This window comes from Amphiura filiformis, chromosome 1 (assembly GCF_039555335.1).
Source record: "Amphiura filiformis chromosome 1, Afil_fr2py, whole genome shotgun sequence".
NCBI classification, from domain to species: domain Eukaryota; kingdom Metazoa; phylum Echinodermata; class Ophiuroidea; order Amphilepidida; family Amphiuridae; genus Amphiura; species Amphiura filiformis.
In genome coordinates this window covers 6,323,689-6,341,281 of record NC_092628.1, presented here as the reverse complement: position 1 = coordinate 6,341,281, position 17,593 = coordinate 6,323,689, and positions in this window count along the sequence as shown.

Here is a 17,593-nt window from a genome sequence, read left to right as displayed (position 1 = left end):
CTCTTAATAAACCATCATGCCCACAGTTTCCACCTCTATACACCTGAGAACACATTTTCGTCCAGGAGCTTCCAAGCAGAGTACAACAAGCAGTTGATGTAATCACCACAGTCTTTGATTACATTACACGGTTGAGTGCATAGGAATGTGAGAGCTTTGGAGCTTCTAGCTGAAAATGGGCCTCTTTGATTGCTTTTTGTCGAAACCCCAAGTGTTTTCCTCATCCAATCAGATTTTTTTTTATATCAAACCAAAGCTAACACTTCCCCTAAGAACATTTTTCGTCACTAGGTCAACAAAGAACGCAATTCAATGTTATATGTAAATTTGTTAAAAACTACCTATCCAGCACATTCTTGGACCAAAATGTAGATTATAAAAGTCAAAACCTCAAGTGTTCCTTGACATTTTATGTCATTAAATGAAAAAGCACACTTATATTGTCCATACACTAGCGTCACTAGAATGAGCAATGGCCAAGTATCTTTAAATTGCTAATCTTGGGCAAAAATATATATTGTCGCCCGCTTGTCAGCTACACTTGCCTGTCCTTTAAAAATACCCCGTCCAGCTATCTACGGCGACCCCCTTCACCAAGTCACTTGTGCGTGGCTGAAATGTCGTTAACGTTATCTCCTAGATTTCAGCTGTTAAAAATAGATCTACTTTCATTGAAATAAATTCATAAAGGATGCATAAAGGACAAGAAAGATCAGATACCATTCTTTTTATGAAAAGAAAACTGATAGTTTATTTCTATTATGCATTATGCTGTCATTCTTTGCCGCAAACGCGCACCAGGTCACGTTTTTTGAATGATGAACGATGGCAAATTATGCTCGTTTTCCCATGCCTACTTTTGTTCGACACGATAATTAACAATTGCACCAATCAGCAACTAGGACCGGTTTAGTTATCACTTTCAATTGCTGTAAAGGTATATCATGTTTTTATATTCTTACGTAAAGGGCATTATATACCGGTCATTTCTATCATAAATTTGGGGGAAGCATTACGTTAACGGTGGTATTTAGTTTAGCGCCTTTAAAGTCCCATTAGATTTAAAGAATGACACCGAAGAAACAAACTTATAAATTAGTCAACTAAACTTCAGCTTAATTTTAAACATAGATTCCCTGGCATGCTTTATCTACAGAACCTACTATAAGAATGATTGGTCGTATTGATTCATTATTGGAAAGTGGCTTTAGAAAAATATTCATGGGGTAACTAATGACTCATTTATTATGAACTTGTTTTATAGTTAACTTGGCTGTTGGTTTGTTGTTTTATTGTAAACATAATATTGGCTCACAGTAAATTGCGTCCTAAATATGTTTTGTATGGACGTATTTACAAGAGCAGCATATGCATGTCAGATCATTTCTGACATCTAAGCTGTATTTTTGTTCATCACAGATGAGATACTGAAAGCCACTTATTAGAAGCAGGCATTTCCGTCTCCAAATCCGAAAGGTCTGCGCCTCTAGGTGTAGAAACACTTCTCAACACAGATTATCAGTTATACTTGAGACATACCGATTTCTACTATTAAGCACTTGAACTCGTGAGAACGTTCATCTTGTGAGAGCAAAAAAGAAAATCCTAGTAATGGAATAGAACTGCCATGTTTGCTTCGTAGGAACATTTCTCCTTTAGATATTAGACAGATGAGATGTTTATCCAATCAATAGTGGATATGACTTCTTTGGTTTTTAAAAGTTTATGTGTATGATATATGCATTAGTGACCATTTGTGAAAAACCCCGAAGTAATTAGCACTTACCGTTCTGTTTTTATGACACATTTTAGAGCAACTACTTATTGTAATGTTTGTCCACGAGACATCTAAATTCATATGGAAATGTTTCTATACAAAACGATTCTCTTAATAAACCATCATGCCCACAGTTTCCACCTCTATACACCTGAGAACACATTTTCGTCCAGGAGCTTCCAAGCAGAGTACAAAAGCAGTTAATGTATTCACCACAGTCTTTGATTACATTACACGGTTGAGTGCATAGGAATGTGAGAGCTTTGGAGCTTCTAGCTGAAAATGGGCCTCTTTGATTGCTTTTTGTCGAAACCCCAAGTGTTTTCCTCATCCAATCAGATTTTTTTTATATCAAACCAAAGCTAACACTTCCCCCTAAGAACATTTTTCGTCACTAGGTCAACAAAGAACGCAATTCAATGTTATATGTAAATTTGTTAAAAACTACCTATCCAGCACATTTTTGGACCAACATGTAGATTATAAAAGTCAAAACCTCAAGTGTTCCTTGACATTTTATGTCATTAAATGAAAAAGCACACTTATATTGTCCATACACTAGCGTCACTAGAATGAGCAATGGCCAATTATCTTTAAATTGCTAATCTTGTGCAAAAATATATATTGTCGCCTGTTTTGTCATACGGTTGTAAATTCAATGAACTATAACTTTGCTAAAAGAGCGCGTACAAATGGATAAGATAAATGTCAGCACACTCTATGTAAGGTACATTTTCAACAACTGCTATTTTCTTAACCTCATTTGTACTGACGTAGAACGGAGCACCCAAAGTTTTATTGTCCCTGGTGTTGTATAAGTAAAGAAACATTACGTTGTTCTATTTTCATATCTTTACATTAAAAATGTTCATGCTCTACAAAAGAAAGTAAGAAATATGGGCGGGTTATTCAAATGTCGAAAGGAAATGCGCGCAAATTATTGTGGTGTGCATTACAAAATATCCAGTACGTTGTGTAAGTAACTATTGCAGGTAATAGAAAAAGTGGAGTTGGAGTTAGATGAGGAAATATTAGAAAGTAAGTTTGAACCGAAAAAAAGGAATCGACAGAACGCAAAAATCAACCTTGATTTCATATAAAGCCAGTTTCAGATCTGGTGTCTTTATTTCCTTTATTGCGCATTGTGTGCTCTTATTCAAAATGCATGGTGCCTCGGGTGGACAAAACGTTAAATTGGGTATCGCCGTAATAAAGACTCATAATAGTATTCCGTAGTGATAGAGTCGTATATTTTCCAATTGCCTAGCCTAATATAACAAACTAGAGTACCAGACAATAACTATCAATATCGCAAATAAAACAACAATAACATCAGACAACCATAAACGGCACAGAACATGGATTAATGTGTGTTAGAGACCTAAAAGCAAATTAAGCTTAGAGGGATGTGCGAGTACATTTCTGGTATTGTATATCCGTAAATGACCTTGAAGTGTCTCCATAGGCATAATGTTTCCAAACTCCATGTCTTTTCTGTAATGAGGGTAATGACTTTTTTTTACCTTCTAACCATAGAAAGGAATGGTAACTACTATAGGATGTTTCGTTATCAAAAGTATAATTCCTTTGCAATAGAAAATTGTGTCAACACTGTCCTCATTGTCTAGCTAAGGAGCTTGATCATCAATTCATAAGTTAATACTTTTTAAACCCCCATAGCATACGAGGCGAACAGAAATATTGCTCAGATCATAACATACATTTTTATTGTTAGTTTGAAATCAGGTTTATATTAAATAGCGCGTGAATAAAAACGGATGTACAAAGAAACATTCTCAGAATCAATACCAACATTCAAAAGAACAAAAGTTCCTGGTCCCTTCGCTCGCCCTAATTTCACAACAAATACGATTCTATTAGTCATTCTAGGGGAACTGTAGTGTCCCCACGGCAGCTAAAAATCAACCATACATTCCTGTTTATCTGGTATATTTATAAGCTGTAATTAATTTACACGTGCTCATCATCATTCCCTACTGGAACAGGGTTGTCAATATGTTCATGTAAAATTAATGATATTACAGAACTGATATGACAAATTTTGACATTTGTAGGCTGCACACTCTTTGATCACAGTTGAGATACGTAAATCCACTTATTTAGAAGCAGGTACTTCCGTCTCCTATTACAAAAGTCTGTGCCTTCAAGTGCAGATACGCTGTTCAGCTCACATTGTCGGATAAGCATGAGACATACCGATTTCTACTATTAGCAACTTGACCTCGTCTTGAGAAGGCGAGGAAGACGTACCTACTAAGTAATGAGATATACCATTTCTGCTTTAGAAATGAGACATATGTAATGTTGACCATATCTAGATTATTTACCATGTCGAGGTGCTGAAATATTAAATTATACCAAACATTTGCTTCGTATCATTATTATCAGGAAACACAACTCTAGAGAACAACATTTCGTCTTCAAAGTAACCAAGCTATATATTGCACATCAGGATGACGGTCGAAACTTAACTTTACCTATTTAAAACAACGTGGCAGGTGGTTGAAACGTGAATTAGTATTCCTTATTCATTTGGATGACAAAGTTTTAATTCTCATACTTTTGTCCAGTTCTCATAACTTTGAAAGAATTCTAATTATAAATTACAATAAATACTAGTGTACAAGCCTGCAATTACGCGCATTATCAGATGCACACATGTTGACCGGCAAGTTTTGAAAATAAACGAATGATAAAGTTTTATTTAACAATTTATTGTCATCAATCAATCACAAAATAATTTCAAACATGTATTTTTTGATTTGTTCGTTTCATGGACTACTTCATAACCTGATAACTTTCCAAGCGCCACATTCTATTGAGGAAATCCACCAAAAAACGTTGACAAAGTAAAGTAAGCAGAAGTTTAAAGAGCCCCGCCACGGCTCACTAACAACAACAGCAAGTAAATGTTTTTATTTTATTTTATCATCAACAAAATACAACGTTTTCAACAAATTATAACGTAAAAATATTATATATAACCGGTATGTGGCGAAATCGACACGACATAATGTACCGAGGGAGTGGGGACTGTCCCGTCTGAATAGAATAGGGATACAGACCAATGGTGCATAGCTACTATTAATATTCGTTATGAATACGGCAGAGTGACGAATCCGCAAAATCGCTGTTCTGAGTAAACGGCGTTTGAAAATATTGGTACCATTCCATCGGCGCTGCTAAAATATGAGAACATTCGTGAGCACTCATTTGAAATGTATATTATAGAAGTGAATGTGCACTAATTATTTGCAATACTTGCATGTTCTGAAACAATCGAAATATCCCTCAAAACAGGTGTTTACAGCTATTCGGCTTTATGCTAAATCCAAAAAGTGTCAATCGCTGCGCAAAGATTTACATACGGGGACGAATCCGCATTTAACTACGTGTAAACTATAGCACTCATCCTTGATTTGGGGATTTTATGTAAAAATTGCTGTTTGTCCTAAGGCTATAGATTCTAAACTTGGTATATAAGTTATAATTAGTCATCCCCGTAATATTTAGTGAAAACTCCGGTTGAAATCAGAGATTTTAGAGTAGATATAACAATATTGGCCTATATTTTGTGTATATTTTTCTGTGATTTCCCAATTTTGCGACGGCGCTCTGACATAATTACGCCATAGCGATATCGTGTGGGGAATGTTTGTACTTATTTTGGCATCACTGGATAGAAGACACCTATAGCTACCCATTGGTATCAAAAATAACAGTAAATGACATGTAATATAGAAAATTCGGAGTTTCCAGCTATACTATACAATTTATCAACCTGATTTGTACAGCTAAGTATACGATTCGTCTTTTGGTCAAATTCATTAATCGCACTTAGGCGCGATTCGTCCAAATCACAATTTCAATATCTACGTCGGGAAGTAAGATTTATCATTAATTTTTGATGGAAATGAAAGATCGCCTGAAACATAATCACAAGCATACAAAAACTCAATTTGCCTAAAATGCTCGATTCGTCACTCTGCCGAATTCATAACGATATCAAGTTGAACATTGCACCCTAGTCATGTAAGTAATCAACATATTGTGTATTTTGCATTACTACGTGGACAGATAGAAAATAGGAACATCAAGTGAGCGTCTTTTTGCTACCTTTATCATTTTCACTGAGAGATACAGCTATGACATTATGTGCACTTTTCTACCATTTATGCATTGATCAGAAATATCTTGAAAGTTATATTTTTGATTTAATGTAATTTATCAATTTTACTTTTTGATTAAAAGGTCTTAAATACAAGTGATGCATTAAAAGATTAATTTGGAAAGATGAAGGGAAATTGTGTTTGCAACAAATTTCAGTATTAGGGTATGTCCAAAAGTGTGACAATGTCCAAAAGTATGACATTGACTCAAACTTTTAAAATGGCAAAAAAATCATTTGAAAGGGGTGTTTTTAGATAAAGCATTGTCTAAAAATGCAAAATGAATGGATATAAAGTTGCTGGGCATGCATAGGAAACTCACAGGTCCCAATTCAGACCCAACATGACCAACATAATTTGTCATAAAGTAATATTTTCCGTTAATTTTCCAAAATAAAAAAGATCTTGAAATGACTTAAAATTCATATTTGAATGTGATTTAGTATCCTTTATAATGAGAAAATGAAAAAAGCAGTTCTTCATCATTTTAACAATTGCATTTATATTTTTTCAACACTGCAAAAAAGTACCAAATGTCAACTTTACTTAAATTTTAGCATTATTGGATGTAAATACAAGTAATTATCGCCCCATCTCTGTTATACCACCTATAATGAAAGTGTATGAGCGTTTGATTCATGATCAATTATATAGTTATCTCCAAAGTAACGATATTATGTCACCTGACCATTCAAGCTTCAGACCAGAGCATTCAACTCAAACTTGCTTGTTAGATGTTTCTGACTACCTGCTTCGAAACTTGGACGAAGGCATGTTCCAACTGGCGCAATCTTTTTAGACCTTCGCAAAGCGTTTGATACAGTCCATCACAAAATGCTTATCAACAAACTGAGTAAGAGTGGAATCAATGGTCTGGAGCTTGACTGGTTAAAATCCTACCTGAGTGATCGTTTTCAAATTTGTAAAATCAATGACGAGCAAACTGAGATGCTTCCTTTCTCTTTGGCGTGCCACGGGGATCTATTCTGGGACCCCTGTTGTTTAGCCTTTATGTTAATGATCTTCTATCCCATATATACAGGGACCAGGCTAAAGTGTGCCTTTATGCTGATGACACAGCAATTTTTACCCAAAATTAAAGTGTATCTCAGGTTGCTGCAACATTAACTCAGGAAATGTACAAGGTGACCAAACTCACCCTAAATGTCAAAAAAAAAAAGGTCATGCTTTTTGGAAGTAACATCAAACGTGCCGAGAACCCGGTGGGTTCAGTCTTCACTGACAATGTGTACGCATGATGGTTCCAATTAGGGGTACTTTTCAAGAAATGTCCTCGGAATTTTCGAGGACAAAATTGTTCGCGATTGTCCAAATTAGGGGTGTTTTGGAGCAAAATTGTCCTTGAAATGAAAAATAGGGTGTATTTCTAGGACTTTCGTCCGCTACAGTTTTCGTTATTGTCCTCATTTCCCCGTGAAATAGGGGGGAAATTCAAAAGCGTCCTTGAAATGGTAAAAAAAGGGGTATTTATTTCGGAAAAATGTCCTCGATTCCTCGTGATAAGGGGGTGAAATGAAAATGCGTCCTCAAAATGATAAAAATAGGGGAGGTATTTGGGGGCAAATTTTCCTTGATTTCACGCAAAATAGGGGGTAAAATTGCTGCAAATGTCCTCGATTCCCCGTGAAATAGGGGTAATTTTCAAATCCTTGAACGGTCATACGTCCTACCTTTAAATACAAACTGAACCCACCGGGGCCGAGAACCCTGACAAATTTGAAGTTGAAATCCAAGATAATGTCCTTGAAGAGGTCAAACTCTTCAAGTAACTAATAGAAAGATAGGGGTCTTATACAGAACCAGGTCTTTCTTGAAAGATGACACCCTGAGCACAATGTACCAATCTTTGATTCTTCTACTGCGATGTGGTGTGGGGTAATGCTGCTAAAAATCTAAACAAGGTAAAACTATTTTAAAAGACAACAGGCGTTTCCCCACCAAAGATATGTTAGGGTTTCTAGGGTGGACTGACCTTGATACTAGGCGGGCTAGACATCTCAATGTCATGGTGTATAGATGTGTTTCTAAAAGAAATGTACCTGTGCAATATATTTCACAAAGTAAATGAATACTCGACCTATCAAACTAGGGGTAGCAAGCAGGGTAATCTTGTCCCTCCAAAACCTAGGACTGAGTCAGGAAAATGAACTTTCAGATTATAGAAGATCAGTGTCCTGGAACAAACTCAACATCGGTTGATCCTATATAACAGCTTTAGTAACCTAGGCTATTACTCTTTACTGAAACAAACTTACGTGAAGCTTCAATGGATATTTATATAAGCATTTTCTTCCTTTGTATATCGGCACGTACTAGTATTCATATGTTTAGCTAAAATTTCTGATATGAGACGTCGGGCATGATTTTAATGGTATTTTCGTTTCAAAAGCCGGCCTTGAGGAAAACCATTTATGTGAGACCAAGTTTGGAATTTGACTTTACAATAATCAACCTAAACTTAATCAGTAGCTTATGATATAATTTATACAAGATTCCCATAAATTCTTATCATATGCCAAAGTTCAAAACGTCATTAGGTGGTGTTTTTTATATTGATACTATAAAGATACAGATGAAGTACTTTTTACAAGAGTATTTCAATGTAAGTTCAGTGTATAATTTGTTGTGGAAGTAGATGGGGATGAATTATATTCTTTCAGTACAAAATATGGGCGCTTTGACAGACTTCGCCGATTTCAATTTTCTTTAACGGCTCGCGTGTTACGACCATGAAACATGTCAGCTCTATGAAGCCCTTGAAACAAACTCACATAAAAATCGCTATTTTTGTTTACAATAGCCTTTAGTCAAACGAGTTATTCTTAACTTTTTAGAGCAGCACGTACTCGTATTGATAGCTTAGCTGATGTTTCTGTCACTGATGTCTTGAGACGTCGGGCGTGATTTTAAATCTAATGGGATTTAGATTTCAAAGACAGCCTTGAGGAAAGTCACTCTTTATTCTTTCGACAACTCTATATTCACTCCCTTAACAGAAGTTACACAACACGATCGAGAGATCATATTGCTAACAGTACACTCTTGAAAGAGGCCGCTGTTCACCACATCATGATTTTTTTATATTGGTTTATTGAGGCAGACCTTTTGGAAATTTGAGCTCGACGTTTAGATATATAATGTTTGAGTGGAAAAAAAGTGTTCAACTATTATGACTAACATGCATTGAAACATTATTTTCAAAACTTATTTCAGTCATTATACAGTTTTAATTCTTATGACTAAGACAGGTTTACTTTACTGTTGACAATGCTATTGTCTGGCGAAACAGCGGCTCTCTTAAACATGTCGTTAGAAGCAGAAACTTTGTTAACCTGAAACAACCCCCAGTCAAAATCAGGTCAACATCCAAGGCTCGAAAACTGAACAATGTGTGACGCTCCTTGAGGTGTCAAAGAAAAAAAACGAGTAGAGAATATTTTTTCCCATTCCGCGATATTTACTATGGAAATTACAATCGGATTTTCACAAACTTGTGCATTTATGTACTGAAATATATATTTTAATTCGACCAAGACATCAAGACGACAACTCGTAGGCACTAACGTAAGGTGTCCTAGATTCACCAAACAAAAAATAGAATACGAGATAGACAACAAATATCTGGGAATACGTCAATAGCTCTCATGAGCAGAACAAGCAAAGTTTAGTAGTGTTTGATGCACCAATATTGATTGTGTATTTGTGCCTACTCAATGTTAAACACGTGATTAATATGTGCATATCATAACAATCACAGGGTTTAAAACAAAATAGTCGTTCCGGGATATCAATATTTAATCAATTCTACTTTTCAATTCAATCAATTCAAATTAATTTGTCTTCGAGTGCTACCTTATACTAGAGGTGAAAATAAGTAAGACTATAAATAATCGATGATTTGAACAAATATTTAATCAATTCTACTTGTCAAATTAATTTGTCTTCGAGTGCTACCTTATACTAGAGGTGAAAATAAGTAAGACTATAAATAATCGATGATTTAAACAAAGCATTAGGAATAACCTAATTTGTTAATTTCAAATAACACAGTTCACTGAAAGAAACTCACATAGAAATATAAGCTTCAGATACACACTTATAAGAGCCCTTACTTGTCTTTGCACAGAAACGTTATGTCATATAGCTTAAAAGACAGACCGTTCATAGCCTCGATTTGAAGTTAGCTGCACGTACTCATATGCATACGTTTATGGCAAGCGTTTGAGGTCATAACGTTAAATTAGCTACGCGCAGCTTATTAAAGCTACGTACAGCTATATATATGATCGATTAGAATCTTTATTTCTTATCACAAGGTTGAGTAGTGTGTTCCACGTGACATAGTGCAATCTATCCCCTGTCACAAATATTACGTTGTTTGTATGTTAAAATAATAATAATAATAATAATAATAATAATAATAATAATAATAATAATAATAATAATAATAATAATAATAATAATAATAATAATAATAATAATAATGGATTATAGGTACTTTTCATTAGCTGGTATCATGCCCTTATTATAAAGTATAAAACATCACAACACAGATTATTAAATTTTGTCAACATGTTTTTGAGACTATGTCGCCAATATTGTTCACAGATACGTTACCATTTTTCTAATGGATAACAATCTGTGAAAATAATTGGCTAGATGAATTTTCTCATATGTGATGTATCAAGCAGGCTCCATAGTTATATTATATCATCAGGTCTATTAATGGCAAAAAGTCCTGACGTTACGTTCATGTCGTCACAGATACGTTACCTAAATTCTACTCCCTCGGAAAAAACGCTGTGATAAATGAAGCCAAATACCATACCAGACTTTATACCATACCATACTTTAGTACATTGGGTGATGATTGATCAAGTATGGGTATTAAGTCGGTAAGTTTTTACACTTGCACGATTAAGACAAGGGTGGGAAAGGGCTTCACAGATACGTTACCACTGATACGTTACCCCCAATACGTACAAGTAATATTGCTAAAAAATGAAGTATTGTTGAAAAATCACCCATGCATTGTTTTGTGTTCTTAAACTATTAAAGTTTACGATTCTGAATGAATTTTATGAATTCTTCGTGGTTGGCATTTTGTCATTCCTGAGACCAAACTTGAACGCTTTATCGGAGAATGGGCCTACTACTACTACTACTACTACTACTACTACTACTACTACTATAATAATAATAATAATAATAATAATAATAATAATAATAATAATAATAATAATAATAATAATAATAATAATAATAATAATAATACGGCATTTATCCACGCTTTCTGAATGTACTCAGATTCCTCAAAGCGCGTCACGGGCCGATATGCTGCCAAGCCCCAAAGGGCAGCCCAAGTTGACCTCAATGCTGAGTGTGACAGACAACATACACGGGCTGATCCCCTGCTCTTTACGAAAAGACCTGCAACTTTTACATATTGCTTTTATGGTGCATAGAACGAAGATGAAGAAGATGATGTTTATCGTTAATAGTACGAGGTCCATATGGGCCGTGACACGGAATTATTTCGATCAGTACTGGACATTTTGCAAAAATAAGCCATGCACATCTCAATTACGAAGATGTTTATGTAGCTTTCACTGAAAATCTATTGGATAAAATGGAGAAAGTCGTCGTAGACCAAGCTGTGAAGAGAACGGTGGCCAAAGATCGATCTAAATTTGATGGGCTGTTTCAGTACGATTGAGAACGTCTAGGAAAACGATAGCGCTGTGGACGAAGGTAGCTCGCACACTTTTTAACGAAAATAAAATGGAAAAATAAAATGATATCCACTGAGTCAACTCGTCATAATTCAAATCTTAAATCTGTAAAATTCCTTTTGCTTTAAAAAATTTCATTACGCAATCTACACATTTTGTTATGCAATTGAAGAATTTTGTTACGCAATCAACGCAGTTTGAGTCAATTTGTTATGGAATTGACGCATTTCCTTGCGTAATCGACGCATTTTGAGACGTTTATGTGTTGCATGTGTGTGTGCTGGCATTGTGTTGACACCAATTCAATTATTTCCTGTAATTAATTACTCCCTTTATATTATTTCCTGTATGAAAGCGTAAGCAGGTGGGATTCCATGGTAGAAATTAATAACTCGAGACATGTCATTGCGGACCTTTGACATTTAAGTGTTTTAGTAGGATGAATATGGTGGAGTTGCTTCGCATCGTCAAGGCTTTCGACGTCGTTCGTCAAACTTTCGAAGGGATCCTACCCAGGGACAAACTACCCAAATGTATCGAAGCGTATCCCGTCTCCTTCATCGTCAATACGGACACCAGACGAGAAGAATGAACATTTATAACACGAACAAAGGCCATATTACTACTGGGGTTGTACCACCCCGTCCTAAGGTTTTCATCCGTCACAAAAATGCGCGTCTTGACTCCCAAACGATTTAAGCTAATCGTAGATCCATCCGTTGCGCTCCTTTTAGTGATAGAGTAAAATATGTGGTTTTCATTTCCCTGTTGTAAAATTATTTCAAGATACAATGACTTCTCACTTGTTTGTTAGTTTCAAATAGTCACATCTTTTTATATTAAAAGAGTAAGTTTGGTAAAAATCACATGTTCCTAGCATTGTTAGCCTAACATCCATTTTGCCTATACTTTTGTACATAACCAGAATTTTCCAATGTTGCAAGAGGGCGCTCACATTATGCCGTCACTACCTCCATGATCAGAGTGAGTCTATCCCCTACTCCCACACATATTCTAATTTTATGATAATTATGTTGTATCAACCAGTAGTGTGTTATGATTACAGATCTGTCGAGTTAACATCGTATTATGGGTACACGCGAGAATATAGATATTAAATATTACTAATCTACAACTTTACATCTGATTCCTCGTTTGACTTATTTATATCCCAGTTATAATGTCAATACTTAAACTTGTCAACTCTAGTACTCTGAACAGAAATAAACTCAGGTAGTATTAGTAATTCGAGCTTCAATAGATATTTAAACAAGCATTTGTTTGCTTTTCTTTTTAAAATCCTTTAGTCAAAATACATACGAGCTTTATCTACAATATAAATTTTTGTAACCCTTACCTCAAACAAATGATTAAAACCACTGACAGTTTCCTTAACTATCTAGAACGACACGTATACGTATTCATATGTTAGTTGAAATGTATGCCGCTGATAACATGAGACCATCGGACGTGATTTTTAGGGTATTTGGAATTGAGGAAAACTCTTCAATGTAACGATTCATCTAAGCCAGTCTTAAGGATACAGTATCTATCAAAATTGTAACTTAATGTATTAGGTATCAAAATAGTTTAATATTAAATCTTACGTTTTGCCTAGAAATATTCATCGGAAACAGTAATGTTAGAGTGCACTTAAAAAGGTATATAATTAATACTAGGTAGCAAATAAACCATGTTGTAACGAAATCGAGATGCTTTTGGTTTTATTACAAAATTGCATTTTATTTTAGATCATTGCGTTTGATAGCATGGTATAATATTATATCCGAAACGAGCAATATTTGTAATCTACGGTACAAGCTGGATACACCTGGTGTGTTTTGTCATTCACCGTATAATATCAATATTGAGCATGCTAAATATATTATGAAGTATAGCTGAGGTGATATAAATGTGTATAGTTAATGGGCTAAATTTATGTCGGAGATATTAGTGCTATGCGTGCTAGTCATAGGCTACAACATAATATTCCAGGTTTTGAGATATTTTTTTCAAAATATCAAGAGCTATCTCAAGAACCAATGAACCAATACTACACTGCAAAACAGCAGAGCAACACTTAATTAACACTTTAACACTTCATAAACACTTGTTTGTACAGTGAAGGTATTAGGGTGTTAATTTATAAACACAAAACACGTTTAGAAATATGAAGATGTTTATGTTTTTTTAACACAAGATGTGTTTAAAAAACATAAACACCTTCATATTTTTAAACGTGTTTGGGTGTTTATAAATTAACATCCCTGTACCTTCACTGTACAAACAAGTGTTTATGATGTGTTAAAGTGTTTATTAAGTGTTGCTCTGCTGTTTTTGCAGTGTAGGCTTGTTTGTACTCATTTTACTGCATTTTTCATGTTGATTTTTTATTTTATTTTCAAGAAACTTGTGGAGGGGTTTAGATTACTTTTTGCACCTGGTGTATTATAATAATTAAGTAATCGTAAGGTTATATATTTTCACATTTTCAAACCTATATAAATAAATAAATATATACACGAAAGTGATGGCTGCCATCGTTTATTTACAATTTTATTATGTCACAGTTTAATGCTCTTTGGTATTGTAAATGGAGTAAACATTGACAAGTTCTTCCAATCTTTTAAAGTAAAATTATAATTGTATCTGGTGTAAAGAGCTGTTGATCCTTCACTGATTACCGTACGCATAGTTACTTTCCAATATTGTTTCATGGTAGATTAAATATTAAATTCAGGAAATGCAGTTTTTTACGTGTATTGTCAGAGTGTAATTACATAGCCGTGGAGTGACTGCTTCCTGAAATCTGAAATGGTAGTTGGCATTAACAATGGTGTCTTTTTTGCTTTAACTTTTGTTCAAATATCTGCTAGTTGTGATGATGTTTTGAGTCATAAACCCTCAACTTGTTCACAAAACCAGTTTTGTCAGATTATACTTTTCATTTTCAAATTTTTTCTCTCACTTCGTGTTCAGGTAATAGTTTAAGAAATTAACAGATTTAATATAACTGATTTAGCTTATTTCATTTACCCTGCAAAATGAGAAAATTTGGGGTCACCTGGCCTAAAGTTGATTTTGTGAATTAAGTATTGCATTTTTGAAATTGTGACTATTCTGATATTTTCATGACCATGTTTGTGGATATTTAATTATGCATGTTAGCATATTTATGTCAGATAAATTGTACGGATGGTGGCATAGTGTTCCTTATTTAATGATATTCATATATGATACATTGTAACAATTTTTACCACTGTTTTATGGTAAAAATTCTGAAAACAAATGTGGTAAAACATGAAAATGGTCGAAGGAAGTAATGTGTTTTCTGAAATTTGGTTAATTATTAAATGACAAAGAAAATGTAAGTTTTTGTATGTTTGTTTACAACATTATTGTAGCACTAGGCAGTGCATTAATGACATGATCATATTTTACGGAAAATCTGTCGTGTTTTGGTTGAAATCACATTAAACATGTCACATGTTCAAGATTAGGTATGTGATTGAAAATCCTAAACACTTCTTGGCTTAACACATTGTCCTAAACATGTCATGTGTGAACAGCATGTTTAGAAACTAAACTCTATAGTGTCCAGGTCAACTAAACTGTATAGTGTTTAGTTTCTAAACATGGAGTCAACATCATGTTTAGAAACTAAACACTATAGTGTTTAGTTGACCTGGACACTATAGTGTTTAATTTCTAAACATGGTTTTGACTGTTATAAAAACTAAGCACTGTGACATGTTTAGAAAATAAATACTGTGAAACGTTTCATACTATTACAAAAAAGTGTTTAGAATCTAAACGCTTGAATTTTGCAGTGAACATATATGGCAAATTCTAATTCCACTTCGTTTTTCCAAGAAAAGGGTAACGTCCAATTGATATACACGTGGAAATGTAATGTAGACATGGTCTCCTGACCTCTCTGATTTTTACCTGATTTTTACCTGGAAATTCACTTTGTTTTGTTTCCTGGAGCCATCTACTCACCTCAAAGTATCTCCTTTATCACCTGGATTGATACTTGTTGAAAATCTGTTTCTTTGTTGTGCTGGATTTTGAGACTTTTTAAGCTTCTTCCACTGTGTTGAATGCAGGATCCGAATTCGGAAGACTTTATCATTCTTACTACAGTAGTAGGCCTTTAAGCTTACCTACACTGGTGATGCTGATCAGTAGACACGCAAGTAGAAATCTGAGTTCTAGTATAACCATCCACCTTCAATCTTACTTCAGACATATTGTTTGCAAGTCATACAGCTGTATGCCACCTCTCACGTTTTTATATTGGTGATTGTTAAGTGAGTATCCATGACCTTGGTTTTTGCCGCCAAGTGGCAGCCATCTTGATTTTGTGGATGATGGTTACTAACTATCATCATTTTAAGCTTCAAATACCCCTCCACATGGATCTGTAATATGCCTTATAAACCCAAGTACCCATGCGGTGTAGGTGACCGTGCTGTTCGCTGGAAAGCGCCTGCAGTTGCATGTGATGACTGTGAAGTATGGTTCCACAAGAATTGTGTCCACATCAGTTCACATGTATTTAATTACCTGTGTACTACCAGTGCAAGTTGGCAATGTCCTGCCTGTGGTATTCCTAAGTTTACATCAAGCTTCTTCGAGTCAATCATTACAAACTCTGATTCGTCACTTTCAACATCAATTAATGAATCGCAGGAAAACTCTGATGGTGGATGCAGTATTACTAGCCCAATTGGCTTGCCCTCTGCTTGTTCATCCCCGAATGAGCCCAATCCATCAACTAAAGCCACCAGTTCCAACCCACCTGCAAATCTTTGTGTCCTCGTTATCAACTGCCGTAGTATTAGAAGCAAACTTGTTGAATTCTGGAACATTTTACACACCGCCAAACCAGGAATTGTAATTCTGACAGAGACTTGGCTGAATCCAAACATCGCCAATCATGAAATCTCCCCCCTGAATTAGATTATGAGGTACACAGGAGGGACCGATCAGACAGCTGTGGCGGAGTTGCCATAGGTGTTGGCCCTGGTTTAGATGGTAAACTTTTGCTCACAGCTGATGACTGTGAAGCCATCTTTGTTCAGATTGACCTGAATATCAAACAGAACAGAATAAACAAAAGTGAATCCCTCATTGTCGGCGCTGTCTACCGCCCCACTGATAACAACGAGAGCTACATGACCTGCCTATGTAACTGTATGCAGAAAGTTGTCAATAGCAACAACAAATCTATAGTGTGGATAGGAGGAGATCTGAACTTGCCTCACATTGAGTGGGACACCAGTATTCACAAGCAATTAACAACAACATGATTACTACAATGACGGAGTCTGGCCTTGACCAAATTGTTACCTTTCCTACCAGACTGGACAACACTTTGGACCTCTTCCTGACAAATCGCCCATCGTGTGTCAACAAGTGCCTACCAATCCCAGGCATAAGTGATCACGAGATTGTTTTTGTTGACACAGATATTAAACCCAAGCGCCGCAAACCTGTGCGGAGGAAGATTTATTTATGGAACAAGGCAGACATGGATATAATTCATCATGAAGGTAACAAGATGATGGAGGAGTTTGTTGCAAAATATGACACTTCATCATCGGTAAGCGACATGTGGGACACCATTGAAACCAAGTTGTCTCAAATACTGGATCTTGTTCCTTCAAAATTCAACCCTGGGTCACTCGCAAAATCAAACAGCTCAGCAGGCGTACACAACGTGCCTATAACAAATCCCGCTCCTGTCGCCGTAAACACAAACATCGCCTTTGGGCCAGATACAGTGACATAAAGAAGAAAATGCAAAAAGCATGCAAGGCGGGGTACAATAGCTACATAAACAACATCATCTGTTCAGACCTCAATGC